The sequence below is a fragment of the Gadus chalcogrammus genome, chromosome 12 (genome assembly GCF_026213295.1).
Source record: "Gadus chalcogrammus isolate NIFS_2021 chromosome 12, NIFS_Gcha_1.0, whole genome shotgun sequence".
NCBI lineage: Eukaryota > Metazoa > Chordata > Actinopteri > Gadiformes > Gadidae > Gadus > Gadus chalcogrammus.
In genome coordinates this window covers 5,829,511-5,851,775 of record NC_079423.1, presented here as the reverse complement: position 1 = coordinate 5,851,775, position 22,265 = coordinate 5,829,511, and the positions used below count along the sequence as shown (strand labels likewise).

General features: G+C 44.5%; 31 non-coding genes and 2 pseudogenes across 31 annotated transcripts; all 33 read right to left on the bottom strand.

Moving 5' to 3' along the window:
- Positions 1-1,288: 1,288 nt before the first annotated feature.
- Positions 1,289-1,406, bottom strand: LOC130394621 (5S ribosomal RNA). The gene has a single exon (XR_008897761.1). It is a non-coding gene; the product is annotated as a 5S ribosomal RNA (ribosomal RNA).
- A 529-nt stretch (positions 1,407-1,935) lies between these two features.
- Positions 1,936-2,053, bottom strand: LOC130394264 (5S ribosomal RNA). The gene has a single exon (XR_008897439.1). It is a non-coding gene; the product is annotated as a 5S ribosomal RNA (ribosomal RNA).
- Positions 2,054-2,581: 528 nt separating this feature from the next.
- LOC130395700 (5S ribosomal RNA) lies at positions 2,582-2,698 on the bottom strand. Its single transcript, XR_008898725.1, has one exon. It is a non-coding gene; the product is annotated as a 5S ribosomal RNA (ribosomal RNA).
- Positions 2,699-3,224: 526 nt separating this feature from the next.
- Positions 3,225-3,343, bottom strand: LOC130395647 (5S ribosomal RNA). Its single transcript, XR_008898680.1, has one exon. It is a non-coding gene; the product is annotated as a 5S ribosomal RNA (ribosomal RNA).
- A 521-nt stretch (positions 3,344-3,864) lies between these two features.
- LOC130395270 (5S ribosomal RNA) lies at positions 3,865-3,981 on the bottom strand. The gene has a single exon (XR_008898345.1). It is a non-coding gene; the product is annotated as a 5S ribosomal RNA (ribosomal RNA).
- A 520-nt stretch (positions 3,982-4,501) lies between these two features.
- On the bottom strand, positions 4,502-4,620 carry LOC130397275 (5S ribosomal RNA). Its single transcript, XR_008899872.1, has one exon. It is a non-coding gene; the product is annotated as a 5S ribosomal RNA (ribosomal RNA).
- Positions 4,621-5,149: 529 nt separating this feature from the next.
- LOC130400992 (5S ribosomal RNA) lies at positions 5,150-5,269 on the bottom strand. Its single transcript, XR_008903456.1, has one exon. It is a non-coding gene; the product is annotated as a 5S ribosomal RNA (ribosomal RNA).
- Positions 5,270-5,788: 519 nt separating this feature from the next.
- Positions 5,789-5,908, bottom strand: LOC130394973 (5S ribosomal RNA). Its single transcript, XR_008898080.1, has one exon. It is a non-coding gene; the product is annotated as a 5S ribosomal RNA (ribosomal RNA).
- A 525-nt stretch (positions 5,909-6,433) lies between these two features.
- LOC130396519 (5S ribosomal RNA) lies at positions 6,434-6,552 on the bottom strand. Its single transcript, XR_008899150.1, has one exon. It is a non-coding gene; the product is annotated as a 5S ribosomal RNA (ribosomal RNA).
- A 529-nt stretch (positions 6,553-7,081) lies between these two features.
- On the bottom strand, positions 7,082-7,200 carry LOC130397264 (5S ribosomal RNA). The gene has a single exon (XR_008899861.1). It is a non-coding gene; the product is annotated as a 5S ribosomal RNA (ribosomal RNA).
- A 518-nt stretch (positions 7,201-7,718) lies between these two features.
- Positions 7,719-7,837, bottom strand: LOC130394964 (5S ribosomal RNA). The gene has a single exon (XR_008898072.1). It is a non-coding gene; the product is annotated as a 5S ribosomal RNA (ribosomal RNA).
- A 513-nt stretch (positions 7,838-8,350) lies between these two features.
- LOC130395899 (5S ribosomal RNA) lies at positions 8,351-8,469 on the bottom strand. Its single transcript, XR_008898897.1, has one exon. It is a non-coding gene; the product is annotated as a 5S ribosomal RNA (ribosomal RNA).
- Positions 8,470-8,997: 528 nt separating this feature from the next.
- Positions 8,998-9,115, bottom strand: LOC130395181 (5S ribosomal RNA). The gene has a single exon (XR_008898266.1). It is a non-coding gene; the product is annotated as a 5S ribosomal RNA (ribosomal RNA).
- Positions 9,116-9,644: 529 nt separating this feature from the next.
- LOC130397253 (5S ribosomal RNA) lies at positions 9,645-9,763 on the bottom strand. The gene has a single exon (XR_008899850.1). It is a non-coding gene; the product is annotated as a 5S ribosomal RNA (ribosomal RNA).
- A 519-nt stretch (positions 9,764-10,282) lies between these two features.
- On the bottom strand, positions 10,283-10,401 carry LOC130399534 (5S ribosomal RNA). The gene has a single exon (XR_008902039.1). It is a non-coding gene; the product is annotated as a 5S ribosomal RNA (ribosomal RNA).
- Positions 10,402-10,928: 527 nt separating this feature from the next.
- LOC130394918 (5S ribosomal RNA) lies at positions 10,929-11,047 on the bottom strand. The gene has a single exon (XR_008898030.1). It is a non-coding gene; the product is annotated as a 5S ribosomal RNA (ribosomal RNA).
- Positions 11,048-11,576: 529 nt separating this feature from the next.
- On the bottom strand, positions 11,577-11,696 carry LOC130396110 (5S ribosomal RNA; annotated as a pseudogene).
- A 525-nt stretch (positions 11,697-12,221) lies between these two features.
- On the bottom strand, positions 12,222-12,340 carry LOC130400051 (5S ribosomal RNA). Its single transcript, XR_008902536.1, has one exon. It is a non-coding gene; the product is annotated as a 5S ribosomal RNA (ribosomal RNA).
- A 527-nt stretch (positions 12,341-12,867) lies between these two features.
- LOC130399834 (5S ribosomal RNA) lies at positions 12,868-12,986 on the bottom strand. The gene has a single exon (XR_008902331.1). It is a non-coding gene; the product is annotated as a 5S ribosomal RNA (ribosomal RNA).
- Positions 12,987-13,505: 519 nt separating this feature from the next.
- On the bottom strand, positions 13,506-13,624 carry LOC130400712 (5S ribosomal RNA). Its single transcript, XR_008903188.1, has one exon. It is a non-coding gene; the product is annotated as a 5S ribosomal RNA (ribosomal RNA).
- Positions 13,625-14,155: 531 nt separating this feature from the next.
- On the bottom strand, positions 14,156-14,274 carry LOC130397575 (5S ribosomal RNA). Its single transcript, XR_008900161.1, has one exon. It is a non-coding gene; the product is annotated as a 5S ribosomal RNA (ribosomal RNA).
- Positions 14,275-14,792: 518 nt separating this feature from the next.
- LOC130397241 (5S ribosomal RNA) lies at positions 14,793-14,911 on the bottom strand. Its single transcript, XR_008899839.1, has one exon. It is a non-coding gene; the product is annotated as a 5S ribosomal RNA (ribosomal RNA).
- A 529-nt stretch (positions 14,912-15,440) lies between these two features.
- Positions 15,441-15,559, bottom strand: LOC130399532 (5S ribosomal RNA). The gene has a single exon (XR_008902038.1). It is a non-coding gene; the product is annotated as a 5S ribosomal RNA (ribosomal RNA).
- Positions 15,560-16,089: 530 nt separating this feature from the next.
- On the bottom strand, positions 16,090-16,208 carry LOC130400691 (5S ribosomal RNA). Its single transcript, XR_008903167.1, has one exon. It is a non-coding gene; the product is annotated as a 5S ribosomal RNA (ribosomal RNA).
- A 528-nt stretch (positions 16,209-16,736) lies between these two features.
- LOC130397230 (5S ribosomal RNA) lies at positions 16,737-16,855 on the bottom strand. Its single transcript, XR_008899828.1, has one exon. It is a non-coding gene; the product is annotated as a 5S ribosomal RNA (ribosomal RNA).
- A 517-nt stretch (positions 16,856-17,372) lies between these two features.
- On the bottom strand, positions 17,373-17,492 carry LOC130401077 (5S ribosomal RNA). The gene has a single exon (XR_008903538.1). It is a non-coding gene; the product is annotated as a 5S ribosomal RNA (ribosomal RNA).
- Positions 17,493-18,019: 527 nt separating this feature from the next.
- On the bottom strand, positions 18,020-18,138 carry LOC130397218 (5S ribosomal RNA). The gene has a single exon (XR_008899816.1). It is a non-coding gene; the product is annotated as a 5S ribosomal RNA (ribosomal RNA).
- A 529-nt stretch (positions 18,139-18,667) lies between these two features.
- LOC130396064 (5S ribosomal RNA) lies at positions 18,668-18,786 on the bottom strand (annotated as a pseudogene).
- A 519-nt stretch (positions 18,787-19,305) lies between these two features.
- LOC130399860 (5S ribosomal RNA) lies at positions 19,306-19,424 on the bottom strand. The gene has a single exon (XR_008902355.1). It is a non-coding gene; the product is annotated as a 5S ribosomal RNA (ribosomal RNA).
- A 529-nt stretch (positions 19,425-19,953) lies between these two features.
- Positions 19,954-20,072, bottom strand: LOC130399961 (5S ribosomal RNA). Its single transcript, XR_008902451.1, has one exon. It is a non-coding gene; the product is annotated as a 5S ribosomal RNA (ribosomal RNA).
- Positions 20,073-20,591: 519 nt separating this feature from the next.
- LOC130400876 (5S ribosomal RNA) lies at positions 20,592-20,710 on the bottom strand. The gene has a single exon (XR_008903346.1). It is a non-coding gene; the product is annotated as a 5S ribosomal RNA (ribosomal RNA).
- Positions 20,711-21,239: 529 nt separating this feature from the next.
- LOC130400402 (5S ribosomal RNA) lies at positions 21,240-21,359 on the bottom strand. The gene has a single exon (XR_008902879.1). It is a non-coding gene; the product is annotated as a 5S ribosomal RNA (ribosomal RNA).
- Positions 21,360-21,888: 529 nt separating this feature from the next.
- Positions 21,889-22,007, bottom strand: LOC130397206 (5S ribosomal RNA). Its single transcript, XR_008899805.1, has one exon. It is a non-coding gene; the product is annotated as a 5S ribosomal RNA (ribosomal RNA).
- Positions 22,008-22,265: the final 258 nt, after the last annotated feature.

Here is a 22,265-nt window from a genome sequence, read left to right as displayed (position 1 = left end):
AAAAAGCTACAGCACCTGGTAATTCCAGGCGGTCTCCCATCCAAGTACTAACCAGTCCCGACCTGCTTAGCTTCCCGAGTTCGACGATCGGCCGTGTCAGGGTGGTATGGCCGTAGCAATTAGTGGAGGCGCAAAACCAGGTTTATACAGTAGCACATAAGGAGGAGAAAGCTGCTGAGGGCTCGACGTTACACTTTACAAAAACAATCATTAGTTTAGATATAAACGGCAGTAATGATTCAGTAGGACTCCTTACCATGTAAACGATCATTGTGACATCTGAATTCATAATTATCTGAAATCACTGCGTGTGCGTGTGATGTTAAATGTTTGAACCAAGGTTAACGGTTAAAGTGTCAGAGAATGGGTGGTGATTTTTTGACGTCCTCCCATGATCTGAAGTGAGCGTGCGGGTTTGTGTTGGTGAAAGTTTAAGAAATGTACAACTGTCGGTTCAGCTCTCTGGTGCTCCCTGCTGGCAGTATCACTATACTGTCCTCATGTTTCACAAAATAGTTTTGGAGCGTTGTCAGTTTTGTATGTTGCTTAAATCCTCCAAAGCGGTTGGCATTAACATCAGGTCTCACGGTACGCCACGGTAGGCCACGGGTCAATGAGCTCGAGCCTTGAAAAAGGAAAAGCTTACAGCACCTGGTATTCCAGGCTGTTCTCCCATCCAAGTACTAACCAGGCCCGACCTGCCTTAGCCTTCCGAGATTCAGACGAGATCGGTGCGTGTTCAGGGTGTATGGCAGTAATTCAATTAGTGCTTGGCGCAAAACCAGGTTTTAACAGTAGCACATAAGGAGTGCTAAAGCTGCTGAGGCTCGACGTTACACTTTTACCAAAACAATCATTAGTTAGATACTAAAACGGCAGTAATTGATTCAGTAGGACTCCTTATCCATGTAAACGATCATTGTGACATCTGAATTCATAATTATCTGAAATACACTGCGTGTGCGTGTGATGTTAAATGTTTGAACCAAGGTTAACGGTTAAAGTGTCAGAGAATGGGTGGTGATTTTTTGACGTCCTCCCATGATCTGAACGTGAGCGTGCGTGTTTGTGTTGGTGAAGTTTAAGAAATGTACAACTGTCGGTTCAGCTCACTGGTGCTCCCTGCTGGCAGTATCACTATACTGTCCTCATGTTTCACAAAACTAGTTTTGAGAGACGTTGTCAGTTTTTGTATGTTGCTTAAATCCTCCAAAGCGGTTGGCAGTAAACATCAGGTCCGGTACGCACGGTAGGCCACGGAGTCAATGAGCTCGAGTGGAAAAGAAAAAGCTTACAGCACCTGGTATTCCCAGGCGGTCTCCCATCCAAGTACTAACCAGGCCCGACCCTGCTTAGCTTCCGAGATCAGACGAGATCGGCGTGGTCAGGGTGGTATGGCCGTAAGCAATTAGTGCAGGCGCAAAACCAGGTTTTATACAGTAGCACATAAGGAGTGAGAAAGCTGCTGAGGCTCGACGTTACACTCTTACAAAAACAATCATTAGTTAGATATAAACTGCAGTAATTGATTCAGTAGGACTCCTTATCCCTGTAAACGATCATTGTGACATCTGAATTCATTAATTATCTGAAATACACTGCGTGTGCGTGTGATGTTAAATGTTTGAACCAAGGTTAAGGTTAAAGTGTCAGAGAATGGGTGGTGATTTTTTTGACGTCCTCCCATGATCTGAAGTGAGCGTGCGTGTTTGTGTTGGTGAAAGTTTTAGAAATGTACAACTGTCGGTTCAGCTCTCTGGTGCTCCCTGCTGGCAGTATCACTATACTGTCCTCATGTTTCACAAAATTAGTTTTGAGAGACGTTGTCAGTTTTTGTATGTTGCTTAAATCCTCCAAAGCGGTTGGCAGTTAACATCAGGTCACGGTACGCCACGGTAGGCCACGGAGGCAATGAGCTCGAGTTGAAAAAGAAAAAGCTTACAGCACCTGGTATTCCCAGGCGGTCTCCCATCCAAGTACTAACCAGGCCCGACCCTGCTTAGCTCCGAGATCAGACGAGATCGGGCGTGTTCAGGGTGGTATGGCCGTAAGCAATTAGTTCAGGCGCAAAACCAAGGTTTTATACAGTAGCACATAAGGAGTGAGAAAGCTGCTGAGGCTCGACGTTACACTTTTACAAAACAATCATTAGTTAGATATAAACGGCAGTAATTGATTCAGTAGGACTCCTTATCCATGTAACGATCATTGTGACATCTGAATTCATTAATTATCTGAAATACACTGCGTGAGCGTGTGATGTTAAATGTTTGAACCAAGGTTAACGGTTAAAGTGTCAGAGAATGGGTGGTGATTTTTTGACGTCCTCCCATGATCTGAAGTGAGCGTGCGTGTTTGTGTTGTTGAAAGTTTAAGAAATGTACAACTGTCGGTTCAGCTCTCTGGTGCTCCCTGCTGGCAGTATCACTATACTGTCCTCATGTTTCACAAAAATAGTTTTGAGAGACGTTGTCAGTTTTTGTATGTTGCTTAAATCCTCCAAAGCGGTTGGCAGTAAACATCAGGTCACGGTACGCCACGGTAGGCCACGGAGGCAATGAGCTCGAGTTGAAAAAGAAAAAGCTTACAGCACCTGGTATTCCCAGGCGGTCTCCCATCCAAGTACTAACCAGGCCCGACCCTGCTTAGCTCCGAGATCAGACGAGATCGGGCGTGTTCAGGGTGGTATGCCGTAAGCAATTAGTGCAGGCGCAAAACCAGGTTTTATACAGTAGCACATAAGGAGTGAGAAAGCTGCTGAGGCTCGACGTTACACTTTTACAAAAACAATCATTAGTTAGATATAAACGGCAGTAATTGATTCAGTAGGACTCCTTATCCATGTAAACGATCATTGTGACATCTGAATTCATTAATTATCTGAAATACACTGCGTGTGCGTTGTAATGATGTTAAATGTTTGAACAAGGTAACGGTTAAAGTGTCAGAGAATGGGTGGTGATTTTTTGACGTCCTCCCATGATCTGAAGTGAGCGTGCGTGTTTGTGTGGTGAAAGTTTAAGAAATGTACAACTGTCGGTTCAGCTCTCGGTGCTCCCTGCTGGCAGTATCACTATACTGTCCTCATGTTTTCACAAAAATAGTTTTGAGAGACGTTGTCAGTTTTTGTATGTTGCTTAAATCCTCCAAAGCGTTGGCAGTAACATCAGGTCACGGTACGCCACGGTAGGCCACGGAGGCAATGAGCCGAGTTGAAAAGAAAAAGCTTACAGCACCTGGTATTCCAGGCGGTCTCCCATCCAAGTACTAACCAGGCCCGACCCTGCTTACGCTTCCGAGATCAGACGAGATCGGGCGTGTTCAGGGTGGTATGGCCGTAAGCAATTATGCAGGCGCAAAACCAGGTTTTTATACAGCTAGCACATAAGGATGTGAGAAGCTGCTGAGGCTCGCCGTTACACTTTTACAAAAACAATCATTAGTTAGATCTAACGGCAGTAATTGATTCAGTAGGACTCCTTATCCATGTAAACGATCATTGTGACATCTGAATTCATTAATTATCTGAAATACACTGCGTGTGCGTGTGATGTTAAATGTTTGAACAAGGTTAACGGTTTTTAAAGTGTCAGAGAATGGGTGGTGATTTTTTGACGTCCTCCCATGATCTGAACGTGAGCGTGCGTGTTTGTGTTGGTGAAAGTTTAAGAAATGTACAACTGTCGGTTCAGCTCTCTGGTGCTCCCTGCTGGCAGTATCACTATACTGTCCTCATGTTTCACAAAAATAGTTTTGAGAGACGTTGTCAGTTTTTGTATGTTGCTTAAATCCTCCAAAGCGGTTGGCAGTAAACATCAGGTCCACGGTAGGCCACGGAGTCAATGAGCTCGAGTTGAAAAGAAAAGCTTACAGCACCTGGTATTCCCAGGCGGTCTCCCATCCAAGTACTAACCAGGCCCGACCCTGCTTAGCTTCCGAGATCAGACGAGATCGGCGGTTCAGGGTGGTATGGCCGTAAGCAATTAGTGCAGGCGCAAAACCAGGTTTTATACAGTAGCACATAAGGAGTGAGAAAGCTGCTGAGGCTCGACGTTACACTTTACAAAAACAATCATTAGTTAGATATAAACGGCAGTAATTGATTCAGTAGGACTCCTTATCCATGTAAACGATCATTGTGACATCTGAATTCATTAATTATCTGAAATACACTGCGTGTGCGTGTGATGTTAAATGTTTGAACCAAGGTTAACGGTTTAAAGTGTCAGAGAATGGGTGGTGATTTTTTGACGTCCTCCCATGATCTGAAGTGAGCGTGCGTGTTTGTGTGGTTGAAAGTTTAGAAATGTACAACTGTCGTTCAGCTCTCTGGTGCTCCCTGCTGGCAGTATCACTATACTGTCCCTCATGTTTCACAAAAATAGTTTGAGAGACGTTGTCAGTTTTTGTATGTTGCTTAAATCCTCCAAAGCGGTTGGCAGTAAACATCAGGTCGCCACGGTAGGCCACGGAGGCAATGAGCTCGAGTTGAAAAAGAAAAAGCTTACAGCACCTGGTATTCCCAGGCGGTCTCCCATCCAAGTACTAACCAGGCCCGACCCTGCTTAGCTTCCGAGATCAGACGAGATCGGGCGTGTTCAGGGTGGTATGGCCGTAAGCAATTAGTGCAGGCGCAAAACCAGGTTTTATACAGTAGCACATAAGGAGTGAGAAGCTGCTGAGGCTCGACGTTACACTTTTACAAAAACAATCATTAGTTAGATATAAACGGCAGTAATTGATTCAGTAGGACTCCTTATCCATGTAAACGATCATTGTGACATCTGAATTCATTAATTATCTGAAATACACTGCGTGTGCGTGTGATGTTAAATGTTTGAACCAAGGTTAACGGTTAAAGTGTCAGAGAATGGGTGGTGATTTTTTGACGTCCTCCCATGATCTGAAGTGAGCGTGCGTGTTTGTGTTGGTGAAAGTTTAAGAAATGTACAACTGTCGGTTTCAGCTCTCTGGTGCTCCCTGCTGGCAGTATCACTATACTGTCCTCATGTTTCACAAAAATAGTTTTGAGAGACGTTGTCAGTTTTTGTATGTTGCTTAAATCCTCCAAAGCGGTTGGCAGTAAACATCAGGTCACGGTACGCCACGGTAGGCCACGGAGGCAATGAGCTCGAGTTGAAAAAGAAAAAGCTTACAGCACCTGGTATTCCCAGGCGGTCTCCCATCCAAGTACTAACCAGGCCCAGACCTGCTTAGCTTCCGAGATCAGAACGAGATCGGGCGTGTTCAGGGTGGTATGGCCGTAAGCAATTAGTGTCAGGCGCAAAACCAGGTTTTATACAGTAGCACATAAGGAGTGAGAAAGCTGCTGAGGCTCGACGTTACACTTTACAAAAACAATCATTAGTTAGATATAAACGGCAGTAATTGATTCAGTAGGACTCCTTATCCATGTAAACGATCATTGTGACATCTGAATTCATTAATTATCTGAAATACACTGCGTGTGCGTGTGATGTTAAATGTTTGAACCAAGGTTAACGGTTAAAGTGTCAGAGAATGGGTGGTGATTTTTTGACGTCCTCCCATGATCTGAAGTGAGCGTGCGTGTTTGTGTTGGTGAAAGTTTAAGAAATGTACAACTGTCGGTTCAGCTCTCTGGTGCTCCCTGCTGGCAGTATCACTATACTGTCCTCATGTTTCACAAAAATAGTTTTGAGAGACGTTGTCAGTTTTTGTATGTTGCTTAAATCCTCCAAAGCGGTTGGCAGTAAACATCAGGTCACGGTACCCCACGGAGTCAATGAGCTCGAGTTGAAAAAGAAAATGCTTACAGCACCTGGTATTCCCAGGCTGGTCTCCCATCCAAGTACTAACCAGGCCCAACCCTCCTTAGCTTCCGAGATCAGACGAGATCGGGCGTGTTCAGGGTGGTATGGCCGTAAGCAATTAGTGCAGGCGCAAAACCAGGTTTTATACAGTAGCACATAAGGAGTGAGAAAGCTGCTGAGGCTCGACGTTACACTTTACAAAACAATCATTAGTTAGATATAAACGGCAGTAATTGATTCAGTAGGACTCCTTATCCATGTAAACGATCATTGTGACATCTGAATTCATTAATTATCTGAAATACACTGCGTGTGCGTGTGATGTTAAATGTTTGACCCAAGGTTAACGGTTAAGTGTCAGAGAATGGGTGGTGATTTTTTGACGTCCTCCCATGATCTGAAGTGAGCGTGCGTGTTTGTGTTGGTGAAAGTTTAAGAAATGTACAACTGTCGGTTCAGCTCTCTGGTGCTCCCTGCTGGCCGTATCACTATACTGTCCTCATGTTTCACAAAAATAGTTTGAGAGACGTTGTCAGTTTTTGTATGTTGCTTAAATCCTCCAAAGCGGTTGGCAGTAAACATCAGGTCACGGTACGCCACGGTAGGCCACGGAGGCAATGAGCTCGAGTTGAAAAAGAAAAAGCTTACAGCACCTGGTATTCCCAGGCGGTCTCCCATCCCAGTACTAACCAGGCCCGACCCTGCTTAGCTTCCGAGATCAGACGAGATCGGGCGTGTTCAGGGTGGTATGGCCGTAAGCAATTAGTGCAGGCGCAAAACCAGGTTTTATACAGTAGCACATAAGGAGTGAGAAAGCTGCTGAGGCTCGACGTTACACTCTTACAAAAACAATCATTAGTTAGATATAAACGGCAGTAATTGATTCAGTAGGACTCCTTATCCATGTAAACGATCATTGTGACATCTGAATTCATTAATTATCTGAAATACACTGCGTGTGCGTGTGATGTTAAATGTTTGAACCAAGGTTAACGGTTAAAGTGTCAGAGAATGGGTGGTGATTTTTTGACGCCCTCCCATGATCTGAAGTGAGCGTGCGTGTTTGTGTTGGTGAAAGTTTAAGAAATGTACAACTGTCGGTTTCAGCTCTCTGGTGCTCCCTGCTGGCAGTATCACTATACTGTCCTCATGTTTCACAAAATAGTTTTGAGAGACGTTGTCAGTTTTTGTATGTTGCTTAAATCCTCCAAAGCGGTTGGCAGTAAACATCAGGTCACGGTACGCCACGGTAGGCCACGGAGGCAATGAGCTCGAGTTGAAAAAGAAAAAGCTTACAGCACCTGGTATTCCCAGGCGGTCTCCCATCCAAGTACTAACCAGGCCCGACCCTGCTTAGCTTCCGAGATCAGACGAGATCGGGCGTGTTCAGGGTGGTATGGCCGTAAGCAATTAGTGCAGGCGCAAAACCAGGTTTTATACAGTAGCACATAAGGAGTGAGAAAGCTGCTGAGGCTCGACGTTACACTCTTACAAAAACAATCATTAGTTAGATATAAACGGCAGTAATTGATTCAGTAGGACTCCTTATCCATGTAAACGATCATTGTGACATCTGAATTCATTAATTATCTGAAATACACTGCGTGTGCGTGTGATGTTAAATGTTTGAACCAAGGTTAACGGTTAAAGTGTCAGAGAATGGGTGGTGATTTTTTGACGTCCTCCCATGATCTGAAGTGAGCGTGCGTGTTTGTGTTGGTGAAAGTTTAAGAAATGTACAACTGTCGGTTCAGCTCTCTGGTGCTCCCTGCTGCCAGTATCACTATACTGTCCTCATGTTTCACAAAAATAGTTTTGAAGAGACGTTGTCAGTTTTTGTATGTTGCTTAAATCCTCCAAGCGGTTGGCAGTAAACATCAGGTCACGGTACGGCCACGGAGTCAATGAGCTCGAGTGAAAAAGAAAAGCTTACAGCACCTGGTATTCCCAGGCGGTCTCCCATCCAAGTACTAACCAGGCCCGACCCTGCTTAGCTTCCGAGATCAGACGAGATCGGGCGTGTGTCAGGTGGTATGGCCGTAAGCAATTAGTGCAGGCGCAAAACCAGGTTTTATACAGTAGCACATAAGGAGTGAGAAAGCTGCTGAGGCTCGACGTTACACTCTTACAAAACAATCATTAGTTAGATATAAACGGCAGTAATTGATTCAGTAGGACTCCTTATCCATGTAACGATCATTGTGACATCTGAATCATTAATTATCTGAAATACACTGCGTGTGCGTGTGATTTTAAATGTTTGAACCAAGGTTAACGGTTAAAGTGTCAGAGAATGGGTGGTGATTTTTTGACGTCCTCCCATGATCTGAAGTGAGCGTGCGTGTTTGTGTTGGTGAAAGTTTAAGAAATGTACAACTGTCGGTTCAGCTCTCTGGTGCTCCCTGCTGGCAGTATCACTATACTGTCCTCATGTTTCACAAAATAGTTTTGAGAGACGTTGTCAGTTTTTGTATGTTGCTTAAATCCTCCAAAGCGGTTGGCAGTAAACATCAGGTCACGGTACGCCACGGAGTCAATGAGCTCGAGTTGAAAAGAAAAGCTTACAGCACTGGTATTCCCAGGCGGTCTCCCATCCAAGTACTAACCAGTCCCGACCCTGCTTAGTTTCCGAGATCAGACGAGATCGGGCTGTGTTCAGGGTGGTATGGCCGTAAGCAATTAGTGCAGGCGCAAAAACCAGGTTTTATACAGTAGCACATAAGGAGTGAGAAAGCTGCTGAGGCTCGACGTTACCCTCTTACAAAAACAATCATTAGTTAGATATAAACGGCAGTAATTGATCTGTAGACTCCTTATCCATGTAAACGATCATTGTGACATCTGAATTCATTAATTATCTGAAATACACTGCGTGTGGGTGTGATGTTAAATGTTTGAACCAAGGTTAACGGTTAAAGTGTCAGAGAATGGGTGGTGATTTTTTTGACGTCCTCCCATGATCTGAAGTGAGCGTGCGTGTTTGTGTTGGTGAAAGTTTTAGAAATGTACAACTGTCGGTTCAGCTCTCTGGTGCTCCCTGCTGGCAGTATCACTATACTGTCCTCATGTTTCACAAAAATAGTTTGAGAGACGTTGTCAGTTTTTGTATGTTGCTTAAATCCTCCAAAGCGGTTGGCAGTAAACATCAGGTCACGGTACGCCACGGTAGGCCACAGAGTCAATGAGCTCGAGTTGAAAAAGAAAAAGCTTACAGCACCTGGTATTCCCAGGCGGTCTCCCATCCAAGTACTAACCAGGCCCGACCCTGCTTAGCTTCCAGATCAGACGAGATCGGGCGTGTTCAGGGTGGTATGGCCGTAAGCAATTAAATGCAGGCGCAAAACCAGGTTTTATACAGTAGCACATAAGGAGTGAGAAAGCTGCTGAGGCTCGACGTTACACTTTTACAAAAACAATCATTAGTTAGATATAAACGGCAGTAATTGATTCAGTAGGACTCCTTATCATGTAAACGATCATTGTGACATCTGAATTCATTACTTATCTGAAATACACTGCGTGTGCGTGTGATGTTAAATGTTTGAACCAAGGTTAACGGTTAAAGTGTCAGAGAATGGGTGGTGATTTTTTGACGTCCTCCCATGATCTGAAGTGAGCGTGCGTGTTTGTGTTGGTGAAAGTTTAAGAAATGTACAACTGTCGGTTCAGCTCTCTGGTGCTCCCTGCTGGCAGTATCACTATACTGTCCTCATGTTTCACAAAAATAGTTTTGAGAGACGTTGTCAGTTTTTGTATGTTGCTTAAATCCTCCAAAGCGGTTGGCAGTAAACATCAGGTCACGGTACGCCACGGTAGGCCACGGAGTCAATGAGCTCGAGTTGAAAAAGAAAAAGCTTACAGCACCTGGTATTCCCAGGCGGTCTCCCATCCAAGTACTAACCAGGCCCGACCCTGCTTAGCTTCCGAGATCAGACGAGATCGGGCGTGTTCAGGGTGGTATGGCCGTAAGCAATTAGTGCAGGCGCAAAACCAGGTTTTATACAGTAGCACATAAGGAGTGAGAAAGCTGCTGAGGCTCGACGTTACACTTTACAAAACAATCATTAGTTAGATATAAACGGCAGTAATTGATTCAGTAGGACTCCTTATCCATGTAAACGATCATTGTGACATCTGAATTCATTAATTATCTGAAATACACTGCGTGTGCGTGTGATGTTAAATGTTTGAACCAAGGTTAACGGTTTAAAGTGTCAGAGAATGGGTGGTGATTTTTTGACGTCCTCCCATGATCTGAAGTGAGCGTGCGTGTTTGTGTTGGTGAAAGTTTAAGAAATGTACAACTGTCGGTTCAGCTCTCTGGTGCTCCCTGCTGGCAGTATCACTATACTGTCCTCATGTTTCACAAAACTAGTTTTGAGAGACGTTGTCAGTTTTTGTATGTTGCTTAAATCCTCCAAAGCGGTTGGCAGTAAACATCAGGTCACGGTACGCCACGGAGTCAATGAGCTCGAGTTGAAAAAGAAAAATGCTTACAGCACCTGGTATTCCCAGGCGGTCTCCCATCCAAGTACTAACCAGGCCCGACCCTGCTTAGCTTCCGAGATCAGACGAGATCGGGCGTGTTCAGGGTGGTATGGCCGTAAGCAATTAGTGCAGGCGCAAAACCAGGTTTATACAGTAGCACATAAGGAGTGAGAAAGCTGCTGAGGCTCGACGTTACACTCTTACAAAAACAATCATTAGTTAGATATAAACGGCAGTAATTGATTCAGTAGGAATCCTTATCCATGTAAACGATCATTGTGACATCTGAATTCATTAATTATCTGAAATACACTGCGTGTGCGTGTGATGTTAAATGTTTGAACCAAGGTTAACGGTTAAAGTGTCAGAGAATGGGTGGTGATTTTTTGACGTCCTCCCATGATCTGAAGTGAGCGTGCGTGTTTGTGTTGGTGAAAGTTTAAGAAATGTACAACTGTCGGTTCAGCTCTCTGGTGCTCCCTGCTGGCAGTATCACTATACTGTCCTCATGTTTCACAAAATTAGTTTTGAGAGACGTTGTCAGTTTTTGTATGTTGCTTAAATCCTCCAAAGCGGTTGGCAGTAAACATCAGGTCACGGTACGCCACGGTAGGCCACGAGTCAATGAGCTCGAGTTGAAATAGAAAAAGCTTACAGCACCTGGTATTCCCAGGCGGTCTCCCATCCAAGTACTAACCAGGCCCGACCCTGCTTAGCTTCCGAGATCAGACGAGGTCGGGCGTGTTCAGGGTGGTATGGCCGAAACCAATTTAGTGTAGGCGCAAAACCAGGTTTTATACAGTAGCACATAAGGAGTGAGAAAGCTGCTGAGGCTCGACGTTACACTTTTACAAAAACAATCATTAGTTAGATATAAACGGCAGTAATTGATTCAGTAGGACTCCTTATCCATGTAAACGATCATTGTGACATCTGAATTCATTAATTATCTGAAATACACTGCGTGTGCGTGTGATGTTAAATGTTTGAACCAAGGTTAACGGTTAAAGTGTCAGAGAATGGGTGGTGATTTTTTGACGTCCTCCCATGATCTGAAGTGAGCGTGCGTGTTTGTGTTGGTGAAAGTTTAAGAAATGTACAACTGTCGGTTCAGCTCTCTGGTGCTCCCTGCTGGCAGTATCACTATACTGTCCTCATGTTTCACAAAAATAGTTTTGAGAGACGTTGTCAGTTTTTGTATGTTGCTTAAATCCTCCAAAGCGGTTGGCAGTAAACATCAGGTCACGGTACGCCACGGTAGGCCACGGAGTCAATGAGCTCGAGTTGAAAAGAAAAAGCTTACAGCACCTGGTATTCCCAGGCGGTCTCCCATCCAAGTACTAACCAGGCCCCGACCCTGCTTAGCTTCCGGAGATCAGACGAGATCGGCGTGTTCAGGGTGGTATGGCCGTAATGCAATTAGTGCAGGCGCAAAACCAGGTTTTATACAGTAGCACATAAGGAGTGAGAAAGCTGCTGAGGCTCGACGTTACACTTTACAAAAACAATCATTAGTTAGATATAAACGGCAGTAATTGATTCAGTAGGACTCCTTATCCATGTAAACGATCATTGTGACATCTGAATTCATTAATTATCTGAAATACACTGCGTGTGCGTGTGATGTTAAATGTTTGAACCAAGGTTAACGGTTAAAGTGTCAGAGAATGGGTGGTGATTTTTTGACGTCCTCCCATGATCTGAAGTGAGCGTGCGTGTTTGTGTTGGTGAAAGTTTAAGAAATGTACAACTGTCGGTTCAGCTCTCTGGTGCTCCCTGCTGGCAGTATCACTATACTGTCCTCATGTTTCACAAAAACAGTTTTGAGAGACGTTGTCAGTTTTTGTATGTTGCTTAAATCCTCCAAAGCGGTTGGCAGTAACATCAGTCAGGTACGCACGGTACGGCCACGGAGTCAATGAGCTCGAGTTGAAAAGAAAAAGCTTACAGCACCTGGTATTCCCAGGCGGTCTCCCATCTAAGTACTAACCTAGCCCGACCCTGCTTAGCTTCCGAGATCAGACGAGATCGGGCGTGTTCAGGGTGGTATGGCCGTAAGCAATTAGTGCAGGCGCAAACCAGGTTTTATACAGTAGCACATAAGGAGTGAGAAAGCTGCTGAGGCTCGACGTTACACTTTTACAAAAACAATCATTAGTTAGATATAACGGCAGTAATTGATTCAGTAGGACTCCTTATCCATGTAAACGATCATTGTGACATCTGAATTCATTAATTATCTGAAATACACTGCGTGTGCGTGTGATGTTAAATGTTTGAACCAAGGTTAACGGTTAAAGTGTCAGAGAATGGGTGGTGATTTTTTGACGTCCTCCCATGATCTGAAGTGAGCGTGCGTGTTTGTGTTGGTGAAAGTTTAAGAAATGTACAACTGTCGGTTCAGCTCTCTGGTGCTCCCTGCTGGCAGTATCACTATACTGTCCTCATGTTTCACAAAAATAGTTTTGAGAGACGTTGTCAGTTTTTGTATGTTGCTTAAATCCTCCCAAGCGGTTGGCAGTAAACATCAGGTCACGGTACGCCACGGTAGGCCACGGAGTCAATGAGCTCGAGTTGAAAAAGAAAAAGCTTACAGCACCTGGTATTCCCAGGCGGTCTCCCATCCAAGTACTAACCAGGCCCGACCCTGCTTAGCTTCCGAGATCAGACGAGATCGGGCGTGGTCAGGGTGGTATGGCCGTAAGCAATTAGTGCAGGCGCAAAACCAGGTTTTATACAGTAGCACATAAGGAGTGAGAAAGCTGCTGAGGCTCGACGTTACACTCTTACAAAAACAATCATTAGTTAGATATAAACGGCAGTAATTGATTCAGTAGGACTCCTTATCCATGTAAACGATCATTGTGACATCTGAATTCATTAATTATCTGAAATACACTGCGTGTGCGTGTGATGTTAAATGTTTGAACCAAGGTTAACGGTTAAAGTGTCAGAGAATGGGTGGTGATTTTTTGACGTCCTCCCATGATCTGAAGTGAGCGTGCGTGTTTGTGTTGGTGAAAGTTTAAGAAATGTACAACTGTCGGTTCAGCTCTCTGGTGCTCCCTGCTGGCAGTATCACTATACTGTCCTCATGTTTCACAAAAATAGTTTTGAGAGACGTGGTCAGTTTTTGTATGTTGCTTAAATCCTCCAAAGCGGTTGGCAGTAAACATCAGGTCACGGTACGCCACGGAGTCAATGAGCTCGAGTTGAAAAAGAAAAAGCTTACAGCACCTGGTATTCCCAGGCGGTCTCCCATCCAAGTACTAACCAGGCCCGACCCTGCATAGCTTCCGAGATCAGACGAGATCGGGCGTGTTCAGGGTGGTATGGCCGTAAGCAATTAGTGCAGGCGCAAAACCAGGTTTTATACAGTAGCACATAAGGAGTGAGAAAGCTGCTGAGGCTCGACGTTACACTCTTACAAAAACAATCATTAGTTAGATATAAACGGCAGTAATTGATTCAGTAGGACTCCTTATCCATGTAAACAGATCATTGTGACATCTGAATTCATTAATTATCTGAAATACACTGCGTGTGCGTGTGATGTTAAATGTTTGAACCAAGGTTAACGGTTTAAAGTGTCAGAGAATGGGTGGTGATTTTTTGACGCCCTCCCATGATCTGAAGTGAGCGTGCGTGTTTGTGTTGGTGAAAGTTTAAGAAATGTACAACTGTCGGTTCAGCTCTCTGGTGCTCCCTGCTGGCAGTATCACTATACTGTCCTCATGTTTCACAAAAATAGTTTTGAGAGACGTTGTCAGTTTTTGTATGTTGCTTAAATCCTCCAAAGCGGTTGGCAGTAAACATCAGGTCACGGTACGCCACGGTAGGCCACGGAGTCAATGAGCTCGAGTTGAAAAAGAAATAGCTTACAGCACCTGGTATTCCCAGGCGGTCTCCCATCCAAGTACTAACCAGGCCCGACCCTGCTTAGCTTCCGAGTTCAGACGAGATCGGGCGTGTTCAGGGTGGTATGGCCGTAAGCAATTAGTGCAGGCGCAAAACCAGGTTTTATACAGTAGCACATAAGGAGTGAGAAAGCTGCTGAGGCTCGACGTTACACTTTTACAAAAACAATCATTAGTTAGATATAAACGGCAGTAATTGATTCAGTAGGACTCCTTATCCATGTAAACGATCATTGTGACATCTGAATTCATTAATTATCTGAAATACACTGCGTGTGCGTGTGATGTTAAATGTTTGAACCAAGGTTAACGGTTAAAGTGTCAGAGAATGGGTGGTGATTTTTTGACGTCCTCCCATGATCTGAAGTGAGCGTGCGTGTTTGTGTTGGTGAAAGTTTAAGAAATGTACAACTGTCGGTTCAGCTCTCTGGTGCTCCCTGCTGGCAGTATCACTATACTGTCCTCATGTTTCACAAAAACAGTTTTGAGAGACGTTGTCAGTTTTTGTATGTTGCTTAAATCCTCCAAAGCGGTTGGCAGTAAACATCAGGTCACGGTACGCCACGGAGTCAATGAGCTCGAGTTGAAAAGAAAAAGCTTACAGCACCTGGTATTCCCAGGCGGTCTCCCATCCAAGTACTAACCAGGCCCGACCCTGCTTAGCTTCCGAGATCAGACGAGATCGGGCGTGTTCAGGGTGGTATGGCCGTAAGCAATTAGTGCAGGCGCAAAACCAGGTTTATACAGTAGCACATAAGGAGTGAGAAAGCTGCTGAGGCTCGACGTTACACTCTTACAAAAACAATCATTAGTTAGATATAACCGGCAGTAATTGATTCAGTAGGACTCCTTATCCATGTAAACCGATCATTGTGACATCTGAATTCATTAATTATCTGAAAATACACTGCGTGTGCGTGTGATGTTAAATGTTTGAACCAAGGTTAACGGTTAAAGTGTCAGAGAATGGGTGGTGATTTTTTGACGTCCTCCCATGATCTGAAGTGAGCGTGCGTGTTTGTGTTGGTGAAAGTTTAAGAAATGTACAACTGTCGGTTCAGCTCTCTGGTGCTCCCTGCTGGCAGTATCACTATACTGTCCTCATGTTTCACAAAATTAGTTTTGAGAGACGTTGTCAGTTTTTGTATGTTGCTTAAATCCTCCAAAGCGGTTGGCAGTAAACATCAGGTCACGGTACGCCACGGTAGGCCCCGGAGTCAATGAGCTCGAGTTGAAAAGAAAATGCTTACAGCACCTGGTATTCCCAGGCGGTCTCCCATCCAAGTACTAACCAGGCCCGACCCTGCTTAGCTTCCGAGATCAGACGAGATCGGGCGTGTTCAGGGTGGTATGGCCGTAAGCAATAGTGCAGGCGCAAAACCAGGTTTTATACAGTAGCACATAAGGAGTGAGAAAGCTGCTGAGGCTCGACGTTACACTCTTACAAAAACAATCATTAGTTAGATATAAACGGCAGTAATTGATTCAGTAGGACTCCTTATCCATGTAAACGATCATTGTGACATCTGAATTCATTAATTATCTGAAATACACTGCGTGTGCGTGTGATGTTAAATGTTTGAACCAAGGTTAACGGTTAAAGTGTCAGAGAATGGGATGGTGATTTTTTGACGTCCTCCCATGATCTGAAGTGAGCGTGCGTGTTTGTGTTAGGTGAAAGTTTAAGAAATGTACAACTGTCGGTTCAGCTCTCTGGTGCTCCCTGCTGGCAGTATCACTATACTGTCCTCATGTTTCACAAAAATAGTTTTGAGAGACGTTGTCAGTTTTTGTATGTTGCTTTAATCCTCCAAAGCGGTTGGCAGTAAACATCAGGTCACGGTACGCCACGGTAGGCCACGGAGGCAATGAGCTCGAGTTGAAAAAGAAAATGCTTACAGCACCTGGTATTCCCAGGCGGTCTCCCATCCAAGTAGTAACCAGGCCCGACCCTGCTTAGCTTCCGAGATCAGACGAGATCGGGCGTGTTCAGGGTGGTATGGCCGTAAGCAATTAGTGCAGGAGCGCAAAACCAGGTTTTATACAGTAGCACATAAGGAGTGAGAAAGCTGCTGAGGCTCGACGTTACACTCTTACAAAAACAATCATTAGTTAGATATAAACGGCAGTAATTGATTCAGTAGACTCCTTATCCATGTAAACGATCATTGTGACATCTGAATTCATTAATTATCTGAATACACTGCGTGTGCGTGTGATGTTAAATGTTTGAACCAAGGTTAACGGTTAAAGTGTCAGAGAATGGGTGGTGATTTTTTGACGTCCTCCCATGATCTGAAGTGAGCGTGCGTGTTTGTGTTGGTGAAAGTTTAAGAAATGTACAACTGTCGGTTTCAGCTCTCTGGTGCTCCCTGCTGGCAGTATCACTATACTGTCCTCATGTTTCACAAAAATTGTTTTGAGAGACGTTGTCAGTTTTTGTATGTTGCTTAAATCCTCCAAAGCGGTTGGCAGTAAACATCAGGTCACGGTACGCCACGGTAGGCCACGGAGTCAATGAGCTCGAGTTGAAAAGAAAAGCTTACAGCACCTGGTATTCCCAGGCGGTCTCCCATCCAAGTACTAACCAGGCCCGACCCTGCTTAGCTTCCGAGATCAGACGAGATCGGGCGTGTTCAGGGTGGTATGGCCGTAAGCAATTAGTGCAGGCGCAAAACCAGGTTTTATACAGTAGCACATAAGGAGTGAGAAAGCTGCTGAGGCTCGACGTTACACTCTTACAAAAACAATCATTAGTTAGATATAAACGGCAGTAATTGATTCAGTAGGACTCCTTATCCATGTAAACGATCATTGTGACATCTGAATTCATTAATTATCTGAATACACTGCGTGTGCGTGTGATGTTAAATGTTTGAACCAAGGTTAACGGTTAAAGTGTCAGAGAATGGGTGGTGATTTTTTGACGTCCTCCCATGATCTGAAGTGAGCGTGCGTGTTTGTGTTGGTGAAAGTTTAAGAAATGTACAACTGTCGGTTCAGCTCTCTGGTGCTCCCTGCTGGCAGTATCACTATACTGTCCTCATGTTTCACAAAAACAGTTTTGAGAGACGTTGTCAGTTTTTGTATGTTGCTTAAATCCTCCAAAGCGGTTGGCAGTAAACATCAGGTCACGGTACGCCACGGGGTCAATGAGCTCGAGTTGAAAAGAAAATGCTTACAGCACCTGGTATTCCCAGGCGGTCTCCCATCCAAGTACTAACCAGGCCCCACCCTGCTTAGCTTTCCGAGATCAGACGAGATCGGGCGTGTTCAGGGTGGTATGGCCGTAAGCAATTAGTGCAGGCGCAAAACCAGGTTTTATACAGTAGCACATAAGGAGTGAGAAAGCTGCTGAGGCTCGACGTTACACTCTTACAAAAACAATCATTAGTTAGATATAAACGGCAGTAATTGATTCAGTAGACTCCTTATCCATGTAAACGATCATTGTGACATCTGAATTCATTAATTATCTGAAATACACTGCGTGTGCGTGTGATGTTAAATGTTTGAACCAAGGTTAACGGTTAAAGTGTCAGAGAATGGGTGGTGATTTTTTGACGTCCTCCCATGATCTGAAGTGAGCGTGCGTGTTTGTGTTGGTGAAAGTTTAAGAAATGTACAACTGTCGGTTCAGCTCTCTGGTGCTCCCTGCTGGCAGTATCACTATACTGTCCTCATGTTTCACAAAAATAGTTTTGAGAGACGTTGTCAGTTTTGTATGTTGCTTAAATCCTCCAAAGCGGTTGGCAGTAAACATCAGGTCACGGTACGCCACGGTAGGCCACGGAGTCAATGAGCTCGAGTTGAAATAGAAAAAGCTTACAGCACCTGGTATTCCCAGGCGGTCTCCCATCCAAGTACTAACCAGGCCCGACCCTGCTTAGCTTCCGAGATCAGACGAGATCGGGCGTGTTCAGGGTGGTATGGCCGTAAGCAATTAGTGCTAGGCGCAAAACCAGGTTTTATACAGTAGCACATAAGGAGTGAGAAAGCTGCTGAGGCTCGACGTTACACTTTTACAAAAACAATCATTAGTTAGATATAAACGGCAGTAATTGATTCAGTAGGACTCCTTATCCATGTAAACGATCATTGTGACATCTGAATTCATTAATTATCTGAAATACACTGCGTGTGCGTGTGATGTTAAATGTTTGAACCAAGGTTAACGGTTAAAGTGTCAGAGAATGGGTGGTGATTTTTTGACGTCCTCCCATGATCTGAAGTGAGCGTGCGTGTTTGTGTTGGTGAAAGTTTAAGAAATGTACAACTGTCGGTTCAGCTCTCTGGTGCTCCCTGCTGGCAGTATCACTATACTGTCCTCATGTTTCACAAAAATAGTTTTGAGAGACGTTGTCAGTTTTTGTATGTTGCTTAAATCCTCCAAAGCGGTTGGCAGTAAACATCAGGTCACGGTACGCCACGGTAGGCCACGGAGTCAATGAGCTCGAGTTGAAAAGAAAAAGCTTACAGCACCTGGTATTCCCAGGCGGTCTCCCATCCAAGTACTAACCAGCCCCGACCCTGATTAGCTTCGGAGATCAGACGAGATCGTGCGTGTTCAGGGTGGTATGGCCGTATGCAAATAGTGCAGGCGCAAAACCAGGTTTTATACAGTAGCACATAAGGAGTGAGAAAGCTGCTGAGGCTCGACGTTACACTTTTACAAAAACAATCATTAGTTAGATATAAACGGCAGTAATTGATTCAGTAGGACTCCTTATCCATGTAAACGATCATTGTGACATCTGAATTCATTAATTATCTGAAATACACTGCGTGTGCGTGTGATGTTAAATGTTTGAACCAAGGTTAACGGTTAAAGTGTCAGAGAATGGGTGGTGATTTTTTGACGTCCTCCCATGATCTGAAGTGAGCGTGCGTGTTTGTGTTGGTGAAAGTTTAAGAAATGTACAACTGTCGGTTCAGCTCTCTGGTGCTCCCTGCTGGCAGTATCACTATACTGTCCTCATGTTTCACAAAAATAGTTTTGAGAGACGTTGTCAGTTTTTGTATGTTGCTTAAATCCTCCAAAGCGGTTGGCAGTAAACATCAGGCCACGGTAGGCCACAGAGTCAATGAGCTCGAGTTGAAATAGAAAAAGCTTACAGCACCTGGTATTCCCAGGCGGTCTCCCATCCAAGTACTAACCAGGCCCGACCCTGCTTAGCTTCCGAGATCAGACGAGATCGGGCATGTTCAGGGTGGTATGGCCGTAAGCAATTAGTGCAGGCGCAAAACCAGGTTTTATACAGTAGCACATAAGGAGTGAGAAAGCTGCTGAGGCTTGACGTTACACTTTTACAAAAACAATCATTAGTTAGATATAAACGGCAGTAATTGATTCAGTAGGACTCCTTATCCATGTAAACGATCATTGTGACATCTGAATTCATTAATTATCTGAAATACACTGCGTGTGCGTGTGATGTTAAATGTTTGAACCAAGGTTAACGGTTAAAGTGTCAGAGAATGGGTGGTGATTTTTTGACGTCCTCCCATGATCTGAAGTGAGCGTGCGTGTTTGTGTTGGTGAAAGTTTAAGAAATGTACAACTGTCGTTTCAGCTCTCTGGTGCTCCCTGCTGGCAGTATCACTATACTGTCCTCATGTTTCACAAAAATAGTTTTGAGAGACGTTGTCAGTTTTTGTATGTTGCTTAAATCCTCCAAAGCGGTTGGCAGTAAACATCAGGTCACGGTACGCCACGGTAGGCCACGGAGTCAATGAGCTCGAGTTGAAAAAGAAAAAGCTTACAGCACCTGGTATTCCTAGGCGGTCTCCCATCCAAGTACTAACCAGGCCCGACCCTGCTTAGCTTCCGAGATCAGACGAGATCGGGCGTGTTCAGGGTGGTATGGCCGTAAGCAATTAGTGCAGGCGCAAAACCAGGTTTTATACAGTAGCACATAAGGAGTGAGAAAGCTGCTGAGGCTCGACGTTACACTCTTACAAAAACAATCATTAGTTAGATATAAACGGCAGTAATTGATTCAGTAGGACTCCTTATCCATGTAAACGATCATTGTGACATCTGAATTCATTAATTATCTGAAATACACTGCGTGTGCGTGTGATGTTAAATGTTTGAACCAAGGTTAACGGTTAAAGTGTCAGAGAATGGGTGGTGATTTTTTGACGTCCTCCCATGATCTGAAGTGAGCGTGCGTGTTTGTGTTGGTGAAAGTTTAAGAAATGTACAACTTTCGGTTCAGCTCTCTGGTGCTCCCTGCTGGCAGTATCACTATACTGTCCTCATGTTTCACAAAAATAGTTTTGAGAGACGTTGTCAGTTTTTGTATGTTGCTTAAATCCTCCAAAGCGGTTGGCAGTAAACATCAGGTCACGGTACGCCACGGAGTCAATGAGCTCGAGTTGAAAAAGAAAAAGCTTACAGCACCTGGTATTCCCAGGCGGTCTCCCATCCAAGTACTAACCAGGCCCGACCCTGCTTAGCTTCCGAGATCAACCGAGATCGGGCGTGTTCAGGGTGGTATGGCCGTAAGCAATTAGTGCAGGCGCAAAACCAGGTTTTATACAGTAGCACATAAGGAGTGAGAAAGCTGCTGAGGCTCGACGTTACACTCTTACAAAAACAATCATTAGTTAGATATAAACGGCAGTAATTGATTCAGTAGGACTCCTTATCCATGTAAACGATCATTGTGACATCTGAATTCATTAATTATCTGAAATACACTGCGTGTGCGTGTGATGTTAAATGTTTGAACCAAGGTTAACGGTTAAAGTGTCAGAGAATGGGTGGTGATTTTTTGACGTCCTCCCATGATCTGAAGTGAGCGTGCGTGTTTGTGTTGGTGAAAGTTTAAGAAATGTACAACTGTCGGTTCAGCTCTCTGGTGCTCCCTGCTGGCAGTATCACTATACTGTCCTCATGTTTCACAAAAATAGTTTTGAGAGACGTTGTCAGTTTTTGTATGTTGCTTAAATCCTCCAAAGCGGTTGGCAGTAAACATCAGGTCACGGTACGCCACGGTAGGCCACGGAGTCAATGAGCTCGAGTTGAAAAAGAAATAGCTTACAGCACCTGGTATTCCCAGGCGGTCTCCCATCCAAGTACTAACCAGGCCCGACCCTGCTTAGCTTCCGAGTTTCAGACGAGATCGGGCGTGTTCAGGGTGGTATGGCCGTAAGCAAATAGTGCAGGCGCAAAACCAGGTTTTATACAGTAGCACATAAGGAGTGAGAAAGCTGCTGAGGCTCGACGTTACACTTTTACAAAAACAATCATTAGTTAGATATAAACGGCAGTAATTGATTCAGTAGGACTCCTTATCCATGTAAACGATCATTGTGACATCTGAATTCATTAATTATCTGAAATACACTGCGTGTGCGTGTGATGTTAAATGTTTGAACCAAGGTTAACGGTTAAAGTGTCAGAGAATGGGTGGGGATTTTTTGACGTCCTCCCATGATCTGAAGTGAGCGTGCGTGTTTGTGTTGGTGAAAGTTTAAGAAATGTACAACTGTCGGTTCAGCTCTCTGGTGCTCCCTGCTGGCAGTATCACTATACTGTCCTCATGTTTCACAAAAACAGTTTTGAGAGACGTTGTCAGTTTTTGTATGTTGCTTAAATCCTCCAAAGCGGTTGGCAGTAAACATCAGGTCACGGTACGCCACGGTAGGCCACGGAGTCAATGAGCTCGAGTTGAAAAAGAAAAAGCTTACAGCACCTGGTATTCCCAGGCGGTCTCCCATCCAAGTACTAACCAGGCCCGACCCTGCTTAGCTTCCGAGATCAGACGAGATCGGGCGTGTTCAGGGTGGTATGGCCGTAAGCAATTAGTGCTAGGCGCAAAACCAGGTTTTATACAGTAGCACATAAGGAGTGAGAAAGCTGCTGAGGCTCGACGTTACACTCTTACAAAAACAATCATTAGTTAGATATAAACGGCAGTAATTGATTCAGTAGGACTCCTTATCCATGTAAACGATCATTGTGACATCTGAATTCATTAATTATCTGAAATACACTGCGTGTGCGTGTGATGTTAAATGTTTGAACCAAGGTTAACGGTTAAAGTGTCAGAGAATGGGT